At 44.5% G+C, this 18,605-nt stretch overlaps 1 protein-coding gene across 1 annotated transcript in view; it reads right to left on the reverse strand.

The window, feature by feature from the left end:
- Positions 1-18,605, reverse strand: part of IGSF21 (immunoglobin superfamily member 21) — a 400,074-nt gene that overhangs the window by 10,519 nt on the left and 370,950 nt on the right. The gene's annotated exons all lie outside the window — the stretch shown is intronic.

Consider the following 18,605-nt stretch of genomic DNA (forward strand, 5'->3'; position numbering starts at 1 on the left):
GATGTCAGAGCTGGGAGGACCCTTAGAACACAGGATGTCAGGGCTGGGAGGGCCCTTAGAACACAGGATGTCAGGGCTGGGAGGACCCTTAGAACAGAGAATGTCAGGGCTGGGAGGGACCTTAGAACCCAGAATGTCAGAGCTGGGAGGGGCCTTAGAACACAGAATGTCAGGGCTGGGAGGGGCCTTAGAACCCAATGTCAGAACTGGTAGGGGCCTTTGAACAGAGAATATCAGGTGAGCTGGGAGGGCCTTTAGAAGACAAAATGTCAGAAATCAAAGAGTTCTTAGAATAGGGAGTATCAGAGCTGGGAAGGCCTTTAGAACACAGGATGTCAGAGCTGGGAGGGCTCTTAGAACACAGAACGTCAGAGCTGGAAAAGGCCTTACTTAGAACACAGGATGTCAGAGCTGGGAGGGCCTTAGAACACAGGATATCAGAGCTGGGAGGGCCTTAGAACACAGGATGTCAGAGCTGGGAGGGCCCCTAGAACACAGGATGTCAGAGCCTTTAAGACTAGGCTCAAGATCCACCTCATGGAGGAGGCCTTTCCTGTTGCCCCCAGATGCTGGTGCCAGACCTTCCTTTCACAGCTTCTTTCCATCATACTTATGCTCTGATTTATCTTTGTCCTCCCACCTTACCCCCCCCCCCCCCCCTTACTAGAATAGAAGCTCCTTGAGGGCAAGGACAGTGCACTGTGCCTTACATACCATAAATCCTTAATGAATGCTTATTAGAACACAGAATATTAAAATTCGAAGGAACTTTATAAAATACAGCTCATCTCTCATTTTTCAGATTAGGAAGATGAAATCTAGAAAAGGAAAACCATTTGCTGAACAACACACAGTAAATCCCTGAGGAAGCCAGGACAAGCCCCTTCCACTGGACCACGATGGCTGATTTCAGCCCAACTGGATCACGTTCTGGCCCATGGAGTATCACTCCAGTAAAGCTGGCTACTTCCCATGGGAACCATAGCCTTTCTGGACCCTTTCCAGGGGTGGGGAACCTGTAGCCTTGAGGCAACACATGGCCCTGTAGGTCCTCAAGTCTGGCCCTTTGATGGAAACCAAACTTCAAAGAACAAATCTCCTTAATAAAAAGATTTGCCCTGTAAAACTTGAACGCAGTCAAAAGGCCACACCCAAGGACTTAGAAGGCCTTGAGGCCACAAGCTCCTCACCCTTGTGTCTATAAAATAAGGTCAGTGAAGACATAATATCTTCCAGAACTCTTGGGGCCTGGGGTACAGTAGAGGGGAGCCAGGCCTGACTTCTCACTACTCATTTGTACCTGGTCTGCCTCTCCTGGAGTGGTACAGGGAGAGGGAACTGGAGAAACAATGTAGAATTTGGCAGCCTCCTGGGTATGGCTGATTTAATTTAGAGACGAGACCAGAGACAATTAATTAAAACCATGAGCAAGACATCTGAGATTCTGTGCAGGGAGGAGGGAAGACATTGGAGGGAGAAGATGTGTCTGCATCATGCGTGTGTTTTGGTGGAAGGGGATGGTGAGGAAGGAAAGGCGGGCATGGAGGAGAAAGATATTGCCCTTACCTTGGATGGATTCGCAGATCTGAAGTGTGCCTGGAGGTGAGGGACCTTGGAGCTGGTGCTGAGATGGGAGGAAGGGACCTGGGGTCTGGTCTCGTTTCTGCTCCTCCCTGTGTGACCTTGGGAAACTCAGGCAACGTTTCTGAGCTTTACATGCTTCTCTTAAATGGCAGGGCCTATCAGAACTCTGATATTTTATGTTCTGATTCTCCATCTATTTTGATATTCTGTGTTCTAATGCCCTTCCAAGCTCTGACATCCTGTGTTCTAATTCCCTCCCAGCTCTGACATCCTGTGTTCTAAGGTCCCTCCCAGCTCTGAAATTCCTGGTTCTAAGGGCCCTCCAAATTCTGACATTCTATGTTCTAAGGCCCTCCTAGCTCTGACATTTTAGGTCTCATGGTCCTTCCCATTCTACATTCTAAGGTCTGTCCCATCTCTGACATTAAATGTTCTAAAGCCTATTTTAAAGATAACGGTCTATGAGCTGTAGAGAGGGTGGCATCCAGATCCTTCTCAGACATTCTGCTGGTTGTAGGATTTGCCAGGCCATTTGTTCAGGCTGTGCTGAGGAAGCTCCCTGGGGGAGAAAAGGCTGGGTAGGGGTGAGGGTAGTTTCAAACTGCTTCCTGCATAAAGCACATAGGTACTGTTGGCTTCTTAGGATTTTCTGAAAGAACCTCAGCTTCCTGGGCTATGACTGCTGCACTGTAATCTCTGCTATGATGGTTGGGGTCAGCTTCTGCCATGGGCCTGGCAATAGAACCGAGAAGTTGCAGTGTATATGTGTGTGCATGTAGGTGCATGAACATGTGTGTAAATGTATATATTTGTGTGTGTGTGTGTGTGTGTGTGTAAGGGAGTTTGCAGTGTCCCCTGAGAAAGGAAGGCCCCGGCAGTGAAGAGAGGGCAAAGAGTGGGAATGCATGTGACTCCTGGTTCTCCGTCCATGAGAGTTTTCCTATGTGGATAGTTTGGCAAATGTTTGATGGATCTCATTTTGGAGATTCTGATATGTTCACTTAGACCTGGCCATTTATTTCCATACCCTGGGAAACTAGCTGGTGTGGTAGATTGAACACCAGGTCTAGAGTCATGAAGACTTGAGTTCAAATCCAGTCTCAGACACTTACTAGCTATGTGACCCTGGGCAAGTCACCTAACCCTGTTTACCTCAGTTTCCTCTTCTATAAAATGAACTGGAGAAGGAAATGGCAAACCACTCCAGTATCTTTGCTAAGAAAACCCCAAATGGGGTCATGAAGAGTTGGACACGACTAAAAATAACTGAACACCAATCCACATCATCATTTTCCTGATGAGGAAACTGAGGCCCCCAGATGTTAAGTGCCCAAAGTCATGCAGTTTCAGAGGCTTGATGTAGTCAGCATAGCAATGAAGATATGAGAAGGGAACAGGCAGACATTTTCAGACAAAGCTCCCAGTAGGCCACATCAGGTGACTGAAAGGTAAAGAGAATACAAGATCCCATTGTGGTCATTATTTGTTGAATAATTTAAAAAGAAAAAGGTTTTGATTTGGCAAAACAAAATGCCTTTAGACCTTCTTCTCTAGGGAGGAGACAGACCCAAGTGATGAATGATGAGGCCTTAAAGAAACCTCTCGAGCTAAGCATTATGGACTGGTTAGTCCAATGGTCAGATTTTGCAGGTTGTGACATGAGGCCCCTATCCTAGGACCCCGCCCCACCCCAAGCCATCTGTCTTTACCAATATTTGATCATTGCCTGGGGACTGGAGAGGGGTGGGGATAGCTGTGTGCATGGAGGGAGAGACCAGGCAAGAGACTGCTAATTAATAAAGTCCCATCTCTGAAGCTCTTTAAGGTTTACAAAGCTCTTCCCTGACGACAGCCCTGGGAGAAGATCTCCATGTTAGCTCCAGCTTTATTATCTCTGCAAACAGGAGCATCTGGGGGAACTCAGCACCAGAGGGAATTCCGCTTCTATTCCGATGCAGAACTGGCCAGCCCACCCGAGAGGGACAAGCATGCCCCTTTCTGCTTTCTGCCTCGACCGATGTTAGTAATCAGAGGATGGTCAAGGACAGCCATCTCTGTTACGTCTTCTGAGGAAGCCTGTGTGATTCTGACATATTTGTGGGAGAGCCCCAAAGGCTTTTTAGTGAATCAAAAACTTAAGAGTTTTTTCCCCCTAGTTAATAAACAATAAGCATCATGTGGGCCTTGTATTCCCTGCCCCTTTCAGTCATCACAGGGTCTTAGATCTAGAAAGGACCACAGAGTTCGCTGATTTTCCCATCATTTTCCAGAGAGGAGGTGAGGGATTTCCTGGAGGGCTGAAGGGATTTGCCCAGGGTCATACAGCTACGAGTGTCTGAGCAATGATTCGAACCCAAGGCCTGCCTGACCCCAAGTCTAGCACTGTCTGCTATGTCCTATGACCTCTGAGCTTCCGTGACTTACTCCAAGATTCATCTCGAGTATCACCTGTACAAGTCCACTCCTGGTTCTTCCAGCCTCTGGTGTCTTTCCCTTTGAGATGATTCCCTTCTCTCTGCTCACTCTCTCTGTATCTAATGTTGTTCAGTCATTTTTCAGTCATGTCCAACTCTTCGTGACTCAGTTTGGGGTTTTCTTGGCAAAGATGCTAGCTCCAGCTCATTTAGCAGATGAGGAAACTGAGGCAAGCAGGGCAAAGTGACTTGCCCAGCTAGTAAGTGGCTGAGGACAGATTTGAACTCTGGTCTTCCTGACTCTAGGCTCAGCTCTCTATCCACTGCACCATCCAATTGTCTTCTATATTTGGTATGTAATAGTTATTTACATTTTTGTCTTCCTCATTAGAAGGTGAGCTCCTTATGGTCAAGAAGAATATTTTTGCTTTTCTTCTATCCCCAGTGTTGGGTGCAATCCCTGGCATATGTACAGAGCAGGCATTTAATAAATGTTTGTTGATTAACTGTATGAGAAGTCAGCCTCTCTCCTTGCATGCTCATATTTGTACAGTGTGGGGAATCCATCAGCTCTGGAATATGGTAGGGTTTCCAAAACAAGTTCTGTAATAATTCAAGAGAGTTCAGCCCATCTACACAGGAAAAACCAAGTGGATGAAGAAGGCCCATTTCCCCCAACTGTGATAACAGTTGGATTGATTAGGGCATATATTTTAGATGGAGATTGTGTGCAGAGAGGGCTGGGCCTGGAGTCAGGAAGATTCATCTTCATGAGTTCAAATCTGGCCTCAGACACTTTTAGCCATGTGACCCTCGGCGGGTCACATAACCCTGTTTGCCTCAGTTTCCTCATCTATAAAATGAGCTGGAGAAGGAAATGGCAAACCACTCCAGTCTCTCTGCCAAGAAAACCCCAAATGGGCTTATGAAGAGTCAGACACGACTGAACAAGAAAACAAATCTGAATGGAGATAACTGATGGATGGATAATAAACTGTGCCCAGAATTGAACACAAGGAGGAAAATATGGTCTGTTTTGGGAAACTGGGCCATGCTTTTACTATTTCCAAGTTTCTCTTGAAAACAAAGGCCCACCTTATATTTTATTTTTTGATAGGTCAACAAACATTTAAGCACTCACTGTGTGTCAAGATCTGTGCTAAGTGCTGGGAATGCAAGAAAGCAGCCCATCTTTTAAGGTTCTAGAGCGGGAAGGCACCTCATCTATAAAATGCAACAATCCTTGTGTCAGGGAAGCTCAGACTCCTTACTTCATAGTGGTGCTATGGCAAAAGGCTTTTCAAATGCCAAATCTTCAGTGGAAAGGATCTGACACTTGGAATGAGGAGAGATCTGGGTTTGAATCCTGCCTCCTCCATTCACTAACTGTTCTACCATGGACAGCTCAACTAATCTCCATGAATCCTGAATTCCTCACCCGCTAAGATGAGGTAAGTGCAGGGCTTACCTTAAGGAGCTGTTAAGAATCAAAGGAGGCAGTGTGGGGAGGGCACTTTGCCAAAGTGAAAGTGCTATGTAAATGCCATTACTATCATTATCTTTATGATGCTGATTACTGAATGTATCATTACTTAGAACACCATTCTATATTTGAGATGGGGGTGCTTAGTATTGTTGTTTTTCTGTATCCAGATCCGTGATTTCATCAGGATGAGGAACCAAAATGTTTATCAATTCGTATTTTTTAAGTGCCTATTATGTGCCAGGTGCTGTGCTAAATTCCCAGTGTGGAAATCCCCTTCGTTGATGCAGATGAGGATCTTGATCGGTTATGTGTCTTGCCCATAGTCACACAGCTAGAATGTGTCACAGGAAGACCTTGGGCCAGGTCTTCTGGATTCTAAGAGCTGCTTATTATCATTACTATATGAGATGGTGTGGTGGTGTTCTTTGGAGTAACAGCTAATATCAGATAGAGGGCTGGTAGGGGCAAGTTGCAGTGGAAACAGCAGTTCCTGGAGTCAAAGGACCTGGATTCAAATCCTGCCTCCAACATGTACTCTTTGTGTGGTCTTGGGAAAGTCACCTAATTTCCTTGGGCCTCAGTGTCCTCATCTATGACACAAGGAGGTTGGACTAGGTTATAGCTATGCTCTAATCAATGAGAAGCTTCAGTTAAAGAATGTCATCAGTGTGATAGGAAGCAATGGGCTAGACACATAGTGAGGTGGAGGGAGATCAGGTAGACACCAGAGGGTTCCATGGAATTCCAGGAAAGGCTCCTGGCACTTTGGGTGGACCTCAGTCAGGGACCTTAGAGGAGGTCACAGAGAAGAGTCACCTAGAAGGGGCAGGCAGAAATGGGCTGTGATCTGTATTTGAATCAATGACATCATAGAGCCCTCTGAGTACTGTGCAAGAGATTGTACTCAGTGAAATAAGAGGGGTCAAATAGCATGTATGATATTGAGGAAGCCTTGCTGGGATCAGAGGCAGGAGAGTCAAATGTAGTGTCTGACTCCCTTTTCTGGCGCCTCAGTTTTCTCAGCTGTAAAATGGGGGAGATAATTTAACCTTCCATACATTAATGGTTTGTTGTGATGGGAAGCCCTTTATACATTTATCAGACAGTTAAAATCACTTGCCTGTGTGCGTTATTAAATTCTTGGCTCTTCAGAGGCGATCCCCCTGCCCTTATCAACACACATACACACGAATGTCATTTGGGCTTTTGGCCCTCGGTGTTCCAAGAGGCGTAGACGCACCTTCTGATCAAAGTTCTAGGTGCAGGGGAGGAAGATAAGGACGAGATCGGCAGCCCCCTTTGCTCTTTCCAGTTGGAGGGGCAAAGCATCCTTGCCCATAGCCTGGAGCTGCTTCCCCGGTTCCCCTCCAGGCTGCCTGACACCCTGGAATGTGGGGCCAGCAGGGGGCAGCCAGGGCCTGCAGACCCTTCCCATCTCTGGGCTGGGCTCACAGCAGCTGCTGCCAGCCGCCTTAGCAGCAGATGGCTCGCCCGGCTCCCTCTCTCCCTCCCTCCCAAGCTCTCTCATCAAGATGTCGCCTCCGCAGCCTGATCCAGCTGCCGTCACCGCCTCATCAAGTCCATCAGCAGCTTTCGGAGCCTCAGTCCTGGCAGCTTCCCTTCCCTCGATTCTCACCTACCCCCCACCCCCCAAGTCTCTGACAGCTCTGTAAGAAAGATCTCCCAATAGGGTGCAGTGCAGAGCACCTGGGAACCTGCCTGCCACTCCTGGCTCTGCTCCTTCCTTGGATGATCAGTCCTTCTGCCTCTCTGGGCCTCAGCTTCCTCACCTGTATGGGTGGGGTGGACTAGATTATCCCCAACTTTCTTTTAGAGCTAAAATTCTATGTTCTAAGGGCTTCCTAGTCCTGACATTCTATGTTCTAAGAGCCCTCCCAGCTCTGACATTCTGTCTTCTAAGGGCCCTCCCAGCTCTGACATTCTGTGTTCCAAGTGACCTCCCAGCCCTGAAATTCTATGTTCTAAGTGCCCTCCCAGCTTTGACATTTTATGTTCTAAGAGCCCTCCCAGCTCTGACATCCTGTGTTCTAAGGGCCCTCCCAGCTCTGACATCTTGTGTTCTGAGGGCCCTCCCAGCTCTGATATTCTGTGTTTTAAGTCTTATCCCAGCTCTGTCATTCCATGTTCTAAAGTCTCTCCTCACAACAACTCTGATCTAGGTAATTCAAGCATGTTCTCTGCTTTATCTCTCTTTACTCCCTCATTTTATAGATGAGAAAACTGGGGCCAAGAGAGGGGAAACCCCTGGACCAAAGGATTCTCTAGTCAGAACATTTCCCTTCCCAGGGAATATTAATATTTTTCTTTTTGGAGGGCAATTGGGGTTAAGTGACTTGCCCAAGGTCACATGGCTAGTAAGTATTAAGTGTCTGAGACTAGATTTGAACTCAGGTCCTCCTGACTCCAGGGCCAGTGCTCTATTCACTGCACCACCTAGCTGCCCCACAGGGAATGTTCTCCCTTCCTTCCTCCCCTCCTCATCACTCTCCACAATCACTCACTGACCCCTCTGTTCCATTTCCACACAAGTAATCCAGGATTTGACATTCATCCTCTGACATCCATTTCAGGGCTTTTCTTTCATAATGGATTATACTGAGACACAGAAGATGAATGGATATAGGTAAGCAAGATCTGGGTTCAAATCCTGCCTTGGACATAAAGTAGCTGTGTGACTGGATTCAACTTTTGGGTGCCCTTTTGGCCACTTTCTAGAACTATGCTACTGTCAAGTTTCTGGTACACAATGTGATGGAGGGAATTCCTACACTGGAATTCCCACATGGGTGGAAGTTTTGAACCAAAAGGCCACCAAAACTGAATTAGGAGATCTCAGGGTCAATCCTGTCTCTGACCTTAACTCAATGTGCAAACTTGGACATATCACAACCCTGCTTCAGGCCTCTGTTAAAGAGGGATAAGAATCCCAGCCCTACATGCTTTCCATGGCAAATGGCAGGAAAGTGCTTTGTAAATCTTGAGTCATCAGTCCTTATCTTCCTCCTTGGGGAAGGGAACTGAGTTCAGTGACCTTGAAGGTTGCTTCCACCTCTGAATCTATGATCCTAAGAGTCTCCCACTTCCCCCAGTGCTTCAATTCTGCCAAATTTAAATTCTTGCATCAATTCAGAATGAGAGTTAGATTTATTGAATGTCTACTATGAACTCTAAACTGGGATGAGGGTGGGGAGGAAAACAGAGATGAGGAATCATAACAGCTGCTCAAACATCTCATGGCTTATAAGGTTTGAAAAGTTCATTCCTCACAACAACCTGTTAAATAGGGAGGCCAGGGATTATATCCCAATTTTTCAGATGAGGAAATTGAGGATTAAGTGACTCACCCAAGGTCACACAACTAATAAGCACCAGACCAGATTCAGATCCAGGTCACAGAATCCTAGATCTGGAGTTGAAAAAAGATCTTGGAGGTAACTGAGTCTAACCCCTTCATTTTGCAGATGAAGACACTGAGGTTCAGACAGATTAAGTGACTTGTTCAGAGTCATAGCTAGTGTGTATGAGGTAGGATTCAAACTTGGGTCTTCCTGATTTCAAATCTTCTAAGACAAGGATCTTTCTATCACAATATGCTGTTGGCCCCATCTCCTGCTCTGCCCGGCTTCTCTGGCTCAAATAGGCATGGCAAGAACACAAATAGCCATGATGAATGGCAGAAGATGGCCAGAGGTACCTGAAAAGCTCCCAAAGGGAGGTTGGAATTTTGAGGGAGGAGAGATCTCTTTCAACTGAATGTGAAGCAGGAAATGGGTAGGGCTTCACAGACTAGGCTTCCTAGAGAAGATGGGCATTTCCCAGCACTGGAGCAAAGGTGAGATGAGTACTAACTGGGGATGGCATGCAGGGGATTCCTTGATAAGGATAGGTCATGTTGGCTGAGATTCTTTGTATCTGTGAGGCTCAGTGATGCTTCACAGGGCTCCACAGCACCCCACAGTTTAAGAAGCACTGAGGGGGTCATAAGTGGAAGAAGTTTAAGAGGAACTGACCATTGAGCTGGGCATTGACACAGAGGGGGAGGGCATTCTAGTTAGAGGAAACTGCACTGCTCACGCTGAGATGTCGAGGTCCCAAAGAGAAGAAAGGGAGCCGTGGAACACATGGAGATGGGAAACAGCTCTGAGGGATTTCCTGAAGAGGAATGAGGTCCTTCAAATAAGGCTGCAGCTGCTTGACCTCCAGGGAATGAAGACATAAATCCACTGGTGGCAGCAGGGGTGAGATCTCCAATGGTTCAGAGGAAGAAGAAATGATTAGTTGGTGATTCTCCGCTGAGTGGGACTGGGTGAGTCATCTCCTTGTGTCTGCGATAACTAGAGAGGTCTGCTGTTTTCCTAGGGGCATGTAACCAGGACCTAAGGCTTATTAAACCATCTAACTACTCCCTCATGCTGGAAATTCAATGGCCATTAGAAGAAATCTACAAAGCATTGCTAAAGATTATGAAGTTTTGGGTAAGAAAATGAATATCTTAGGGGCAAAGGTGGTGTTTTCATCATTGCTCTATAGAAGAGAAATTGTTTAGAAGAGAAAGGCAGATTTGGAAATCAATCAGTCAACATTTGTTAAGCACTTACTATATTCCAAGCACCCAACTAAGCTGCTGGAGATACAAAAAGAGACAAAAACAGCCCCCATTCTCAAGAAGCTTGCAGTCTAATGGAAGTGAGCAGCTAGTTAAGACAATGGTGTCTGAGAACGGGATTTGAATTGTTGGGTTACAACTTCAGATACAGGAATGAAAGGCTCCTTCCTGGCCAGGGACAGAGGTCATTTAACAAGAGTTTGTGAGAATGCATTTGCCTGGAATCTTGCAAATCTGATAAAAAGGGCTTCAAATGGAAAGGATCTGGGAGGAGGTGGTGTGTGGAAGGATGATACTGCCTATATATATATATATCTAACAAACCAGGTATCCCAGAGAAAAACTACTATGTAGGAAGAAAGACTAATGATGGAGATACCCCCAAATTAATAAAAGACATAAAAGAGCTAACAATTAAATCCATGGCCTGAGATGTCAACTCAGAAGTGTTCCAGCTAGGGATGCTAGGGAAGCTAAGGAAGTAGAACTGAATTCATGAGTATCATTGATATTTCGTGGTCTGGGACTCTTGGATGGACTATGGTTCTAAACTTTAGAATAAGGCATATCCTTCCTTTGGAATTTAAATGAGCAGGATCATCTAAAGTGGAGTGGAATAGCATTGTCTAGTAGGTGAGGTAATCTAAAACCAGACTGGAGAGGCATGGTAGAGAGTATTTTTGGGAAAATCAATGGATGCAGGAAGAGAAGTGATATTGTTGTTGGAATGCATCCAAACTCTTGGACAAAAAGAGGTGATAAGTGAGGAGGTCAGTTGATAGATCACAACCCTGACCCTGAGACATGGTCTAGTTGTGAAGGGGGACTTCATTTATCCAGGCACCTACTAAAGCTATGTCTTTTAGCCAGAAGCAAAGCAGCAAATCATTTCTCTATTCACCTTGGAGATCATTCTATCTTTCAGAAGATGGAGGAACCAACAATGGAAAATTTTATCTTGTGCCTAATTATCACCAATAAGGATGAACCACTTACTGGGTAAAAATCTTGGGGAGGAAAATGACCTCTTCATCTTAGAGTTTGTGGTAGGGAGTGAAAGGAAATTGGCTATAATACAATACGTATTCTAGATTTTAGGAGAACACATTTCTGACAGTTTAGAGAAAGCATGGATAGGATCTCATGGTTTAAAATTTGATAGGGTAAAGTCAGCCCAGAAAGGATGGGATGTACTTAAGAATGAGGTTTTGAAGACACAAAGAGAAACAGCTCAAGTGAGGAGGAAGATGTGGAGTTGCCTAAAAAAATACCAATGTGGGTACATAGGGAACATATCAATCAGCTTAGATTAAAAAAACATAGAAGGTGGAAGCAAAAACAGGTAGCACGTTTAATATGAAAGGGTTCTAGGGTCCTTTAAGAACTGTATCAAGAGTGCTAAAGCTTAGGATGAGCTAGGGCTGGTGACGAAAACAACACTAACAACAAGAATTTTTCTACTCTATTGGGGAAAAGAGGAGGATTAAAGAAGGAATAAGATTACTGGGGAGGTTGGGAGGGGATGGTGAGAACAGACATCAGAGAGAAGATGGAGTCGCTTAATTCTGATTTGACTTCATTTTTTTTTCTACTGAGAATGATCTTCGACCTAGAGAGGACGGTCAACAGGGAGCTGAGTGGAAGCCCCAAATAAGTAAGAAGATAGTAAGAGCATCCCCAGGCTGACCTGGATGTGCTCATGTCTCCTGGCCCAGATGAACTAGATCCTCAGGTATTGAAAGAACGGACAGGTGTGTTTGTCGAGTCACCGTCAAGGATATTTGAAAGTCCTTGGAGACAAAAAGAAGGCATCGCAGGATCGGAGAAGTACAAATATTGTCCTAATTTTTTTTAAAGGTAAAAGAACAGAGTCTAACAACTTTGGGGGGTTGGGGATATTAACTTTGATTCATAGAAAATTTCAGTTATTAAAGGGATGACTAATGAATGTCTAGAAAAGGAAACAGCAGTTACAAAAAACAAGTGAGACTCCATCAAGTACAAGTGCACACTAACCTCATTTACTGTTTTTGAACCCTTTTATTAGAGTGTTGTAGACATGGTTTGCCTACACTTGAGCAAATCATTTGACAAGGTCTCCTGTGCTATTCTTGTGGAGAGGATGAAAAAATGTGAGCTACATGACAGTACAGTTTAGATTCTGAACTGGCTGAAAAGCTAGACTCAATATGAGTTAAGTAGGGGATGCCCCAGGGATCTGTGCTTGGTCATTTTTTATCAACAGCTTGGATGAAAGCAAAGGATCATAGAATCATAGAGCTAGAAAGAGATTAGAAGTCGTAATTATCTAACCTCTCATTTTAATGATGTGGTTACACATGACTCAGGGTCATAGAGGTGACGAGAAGCAGAGTCAAGACTCAAACTGAGCGCCTCTGGTTTCGAAATCTTTTCCCACTGTTTATAAATGCTTCTAAAATGTGCAGATGATACAAAGCTGGGAGGGATAGCTAGAGCTCTGGATAACTGTCAGGATCCAAAAAAACCTTGACAGGCTAGAATGCTGGGCTGAAATTAATAAGATGAAATTTAATAGGGTAAAGCTTTGTATTTGGGTTTAAAAAAATCAACTTTACTAGTACAAGATGGGCTGAATATTGCTACAAAGAAGTTGGTAGAAAAAAGGCCTGGGATTTTAGTGGCCTGTAGGATCAATACCAGTCAACAGTTTGATGTGGTAGCCAAGGAAGCTTAGGTCAACTCAGGTTCTATTAAAAGGGGCATTTAATAAGCACTTTACAGATATTATCTCATTTGATTCTCACATCAATCCTGGAAGGTAGGTGCTATTATTATCCCCATTTTACAATTGAAGGAACTGAGGAAGACAGAAGTTAAGTGGCTTTCCTAGGGTTACATAGCTCCTTGATTTGAACTCAGGTCTTCCTGCCTCCAGGCCCAGCACTTTATCCACTGCATTCATTACCTTGATACCACTAGCTGCATAGGGTGTAGGATTGGAAAGGTGAGAGTTTTGTCTCTGCCCTGGTCAGATCATAGTTGGAGTATTGTGTTCAGTTATAGAAGGGCATTGTAGGAAGGGCATTTGCTAAGTTGGAGAGCATCCAGGGAGGGCAACCAGGATAATGAAGGGCCTTGAGTTTCTGTCATGTGAGAATCATTTGAAGGCACTAGGGACGGTTAGCCTGGAGGAGACTCAAAGGAGGAGGGGGATGCGGTGGGGGGTAGAAGACATAATCACTCCTTTAAATATTTGAAGGCACAGCCAGTGGAAGAAGGATTAGACTTGTTTGGCTTGGCTCTAGAGGAAAAGACCAGGGACAAAAGGTGGGAGCTGCCAGGAGACAAATTCAAGTTCTCATTCAGGAAAAACTTCCTAACAGTTATTCTAATGTGGAACTGGGTTTCCCTCAGAAGGCAATGAGTCCTTCTTCAGGAAAGGTTTTCCAATTCACTTGCAAGTCAAGATATCACCCTCCTAGCATCATTGTTCTTCCAGAATGAAAGGCAAACAACAATCCAGCAAAGGTCAAAGAATGATGACTTGTCCAGTAGGGGCTGGAACAGGTAGCCTCTGAAGTCCCTCCTAGGACACTCCTGGAAAGATACTTTCCAAATGCTGATCTTCCTTTAAAACTCAACTCATGTCTTCCACCTTCTGAGAAATTTTCTTGGATCCCCTCAGTTAGTCTTCTCTTATTCCACATTTTTCTTTGAAACATGTTGTAGTATGCCTCCCCTCCTTTGTCCATTGAATGTAAGCTCCTTGAGGGCAGGGACTGCTTCCTAAGCACCAAATATGGTGCCTAACCTATGGACTGAACATGTGATTTCATTGGTATAGGACTTCACGAGGAAGAAATTCTCTCTACTAATGAATGCTAATCAGTACTTAGCTCTGCACTTAATAATCTTCTCTACTGAGAAGTTGGGACTTGCCCTGGGTTACACAGTCAGTATATATCACTGTCAAGACTCAAACCCAAGTCTTCCTGACTCCTGGGTCAGCTCTTTATCCACGACAACATGCGATCTCTCTGCCTTACATATAGGAGGTGCTTACTTAATATATGTTTGTTGAATTGAATGGAATCTCTGAGATGGGCTGACTTAATAAGCAGAAGACATTTACTGTATGCTACCCATCCTCCATTTATACTTTGCAAAGTCCTCTTACATATGCCATTTGAACCTATTGATATCTGTTAAAGAAGTAGGTTGGGTATTATGTTCCCTGTTTACAGATAAGTAAACTGAGGTCGAATGAAGGAAGTATCATTGCTGGGACCCTAACCCACAGCTAACAGCGATTGCTTCTAGGATCACAGGAGCATAAATAGAGAGCTGAAAAGAATTTGAAAGGTAAATTCCATCCAACTCCCTTACTTTATAAATGAAGAAACTGATTAAATGATTTGCCCAAGGTTTCATGGCTAGGAAATGGCTGAGCTGAACTTTGAATTCGGGTCCTGTAACTCTAAGGTCAATTATCTTTCCACTATCCTATGACTCTCAATCAGGGCTTTTCACACAAACCCAGACAATCTCCCCCTTTCTCCCCAAAATATGAGGTGGCATCCCCTTCATGTGAGGAGCCTACCTGTAGTTACCCTCTTTTCTTTCCCAAGCCCCTGGAAAAGGACAGAAAGGCAGTGGTTGTCAGCTCAGGAGCCTGGAATAAGAGCTAGGAGTGGCAGCTACTCACACAAAAGTCCAGTGGAAGGTCATAGGTTAAGCACTGGCAAAGGTCAGTGGTTCAGAGCTGCTAGGAGGAGACACCTCGAGGCTCCATTTTCCACAAATCTCTCTGAAGTACCTGTCTGCCATCTCTCTCTTTTCTTTTTTTGAGTAGGCATATAGGAAAGGAACTGATCCTGCAGACAGCAAATGTCTCACAAAAAAGGGAATTGGCTTTCCTTTATTCTTGGACCCAGAGCTGAGGAAATGCTTCATTAGGCAGAAGTGGCGGCTGGCTGGCTTTCTGTTCAAGTAATTGGAAGCATAAAAGAAGAGAGAAAGAATCAGAGGAATGGAAGAAGCCAGAGAGGTAAGTGGGACTAGCCAATGGAACAGGTTGTGACAGTGGTGCTATTGAGGAAAGAGCACTGGATATAGAGTTGGGAGAGCTCGGTATGACTCATGGTTCTATTATTTATGACCTGCTTGGGTGTGGCTGGTAGGTGGTTTCTGCTTTTTCAGTCTAAGCTTCTTCTCCTGTAAAGTGGGAGTAGTGGGTTAAATCAGGGATTCTTAACCCTTTTTGTGTCCTGGATTTCCTTGTCAGTCTGGTGAAGCCTATGGACCCCTTCTCAGAATAATGGTTTTAAATGCATAAACTAAAATACACAGGATTACAAAGGAAAACAATTATATGAAATAGAATTGTCAAAATATTAGAAAGAACAAGTTGCCTGTAAGAACCTCTTGACTAAATGACCTTTACTTCCTAGTCCTGGAATTCTGGGTCCTAAGGTTCCTTCTAGTTCTAATGATCCTAGAGTGAGGATATGACTAGAGGGGTGATGGCTAGGATACTGCAGGGATACCATTTGCTCAGGACCTAATAAAGCCTGAAAAGGAGGCAGCATGGTGTGGTGTATGGAGGGCAGGATTTGGAGTCAGAGGATTTGGGTTTGGATCCTAGTTCTGCCCTTTATTACTTCCATGACCTTGGGAAAGTCTTGTCTTCTCTCTGGGTTTCAGTTTATTATCTATAAAATAAAGATGTTGGACCAGATGGCTCCTGAACATCTTCTGACCTCTAAAGCTATGATGTTCCCCCAGGCTGAATAAGACATGTCTTAGGCTCTCTTCCATATGGTAGGCCTTCAGATATCATGTCCTCCCCCCAAGTTAAACTGACCCACGTGTGACATGGACTCACAGCCCTTCACCCTTCTGAATTCCTTCCTCCAGGTACTCTCCGTCTGATCAATGTCCTTCTTCAATGATGATGACTAGAATGGAACACTGTGGTCTGAACAGGGTAACAAGATTATTGCTTCATTATTCCTGGAAACTCTGTGTCTCTTCTTAATGTGGTCCAACATCACATTAGCTATTTTTAACTGACTCTTATTGAGGTTGTAATCCATTCAGTCCCCCAGATCTTTTTCCTGAGAAGGAACTGTCTAACTATTGCCTCCACCATCTTGTTTTTTGTGACATCGTTCTTTTTGAATTAAATTGAATTAAAATTAAGTTCTGTCTAATTCATTTTGGTCCAGTGCTCTGGGCTTGCTCAGATCCAACCCCTCTCATTCTATATATTTGCTATTCCTCTTGGCATCATCAGCTAATCTCTTAAGAATCAAAGGGAAGCTCAAAAAGGCTGAGGTCTGTTGGGGGTGAAACTCTAGCCAAAGCTGAGGAGGAAACCATTGTCTTGCAGGACAAGGTTGACTTTACATGACCATATTTTTCTCCAGGTTACAATTTGGGGTGTCCCCTAGCACTAATTACTTAAAATCACCCATTATGTTGCCTAAAATATTACCATTAGACAATCAAAGGTTTGTCTTCCTTGTTGCAATGACAACACTGCACGGATTATCGTCAATTGCTCTGTTATTAGCCTCAGTTTCTTCATCAGTAAGATGGGAAGAGTCATACTTTCACTTCCTACAGCACTGGTCATCGAGGATTTATGGATGAAAGAGAGCTTAGTAACCTCAGCAGTCATTCAGTCATGAGGATAAGGAAACTGAGGCTGAGAGATATTAAGGTACTTGTCCAAGGTCACAAAGCCATAGCTATTATTTGATCCTTTAACTTCAGATCTAGTCTTTGAGATCATCAAGAATTCATTTTACAGATGGGGAAACTGAGGTCAAGAAAAAGGAAAGTGACTTGCCCAAAGTCACATAACCCATGTCTGCTTGAGTTTGAACCCGTTTTCTCTGCCTCAAAGTCTAGGGCTCTCTCTCCTTCAACAATCTGTGAGCAAGCACTTCCTAAGTCTTAATGCTCTCTAGAAATGTGATCTCTTATTCTGATGAGGCAATTAACATCTTAGAGTAAATGAATTTATCAAGGCTCATTTCAAATGTTACCTCCTCCTGAAAGCCCTCCTTGCTCCCAGCTGGCCTCTCTATCTCTTTCCCTTGAGCATGCCCCAAAGTATCATGTTAATTCTTGTCCTACAGTACTTGGTACATATGCTCTTGCACTGCAGCAGCTAGATTTCAAAGTAGGCAGAGGAAGACTTGAGTTCTAATACGGCCTCAGATACTTACTAGTCATGGTTCCCTGGACAAGTCTAACTTAGTTTTCTCTCCTATAAAATGGGGATAATTAAAAAAAATACCCACCTCCCAGAGTTGTGAAGATCAAATATTATATGTAATGTAATATAGTACAATATGTCATATTACATATATCGTCACAAACACATTTGCTCATACATGCTCACACATATGTATATATGCATGTGCACATATGCACATAGGTATCTACAAACAGGTAGCTTTTCAGACTCACACAGGGCAGTGACCATGTCTAACTCATCTTAATATCTCTGTCCTCAATTACTCATTACTCCCTACTTTGCATTTGCTGCCTGTCACAGAGCTTTGTACAAAGCCTCAATAAAAGCTTGTTGATTTGAATGGCTGAATTGGATTCCATTAATTAGAATCTTCCTCAGGCCACAGCTAACTAAGAGCAGGCGTGGGGTCAGGTGTGTGTGTGGGGGTGGGGTGGGGGGGGAAGGGCCACAGGAAAAGGGGAAGATGCTGTTTCCTTCTAGTTGAGGCAAGATGACCAGTGTCAGGACTAGATCTTGACCCTTTTGAGGATTTATCCCCTACCTTATAATATTTCTGTTCTACTCCCAGAGTCTCCTGGAAAACCAAGAAGAGTCATAAAAATATCAGAGCTGAGAAGGACCTTAGAACATACAATGCCAGAGTCAGGAGATACTTTAGAACATAGCATGTTAGAGATGGGAGGGGCCTTAGAACACAGAAGGTCAGAGCTGGGAGGGCCCTTAGAACACAGAATGTCAGAGGTGGGAGGGACCTTAGAGCACAGCATATTAGAGATGGGAGAGGGCCTTAGAACACATAATGTGAGAGGTGGGAGGGATCTTAGAACATAGAATGTCAGGGCTGGGAGGGCCCTTAGAACACAGAATGTCAGAGCTGGGAGGGGGACTTGGAGGTACTCCAGTACAATCCACTCAGTTTCCATATGTGGAAGGAGATCCTGAGAGGAGGGGAAGGACTTGTCCAAGTTCATACAGTGAGTTCAGATCCCCCTGCTCTAATTCTCCCTACCTTCACTTTCTTCTCTCAGAGAGTAAGTGCTATAGTACTTGTCCTGGAAGAAACCCTTGGGTCATCTCCAGTGTTCTTGGCTTTGGTTTAGAGAATAAGGGTCTGCCCTGGGCTTAGTAACACTGCCTTCAGTGTTCCCAGCCGTGGCTCAGGAGTCCAGGCTCTAGACTCCAGTGACCCTGATCTCACTTCCATATTTCTGCATTTTCTTGCCTCTGAATCTTATCCTCCATGTT

This window comes from Petaurus breviceps, unplaced genomic scaffold (assembly GCF_028583685.1).
Source record: "Petaurus breviceps papuanus isolate PSGF00001 unplaced genomic scaffold, PetGlider_PUasm1.0 91041, whole genome shotgun sequence".
In the NCBI taxonomy this organism is placed as follows: domain Eukaryota; kingdom Metazoa; phylum Chordata; class Mammalia; order Diprotodontia; family Petauridae; genus Petaurus; species Petaurus breviceps.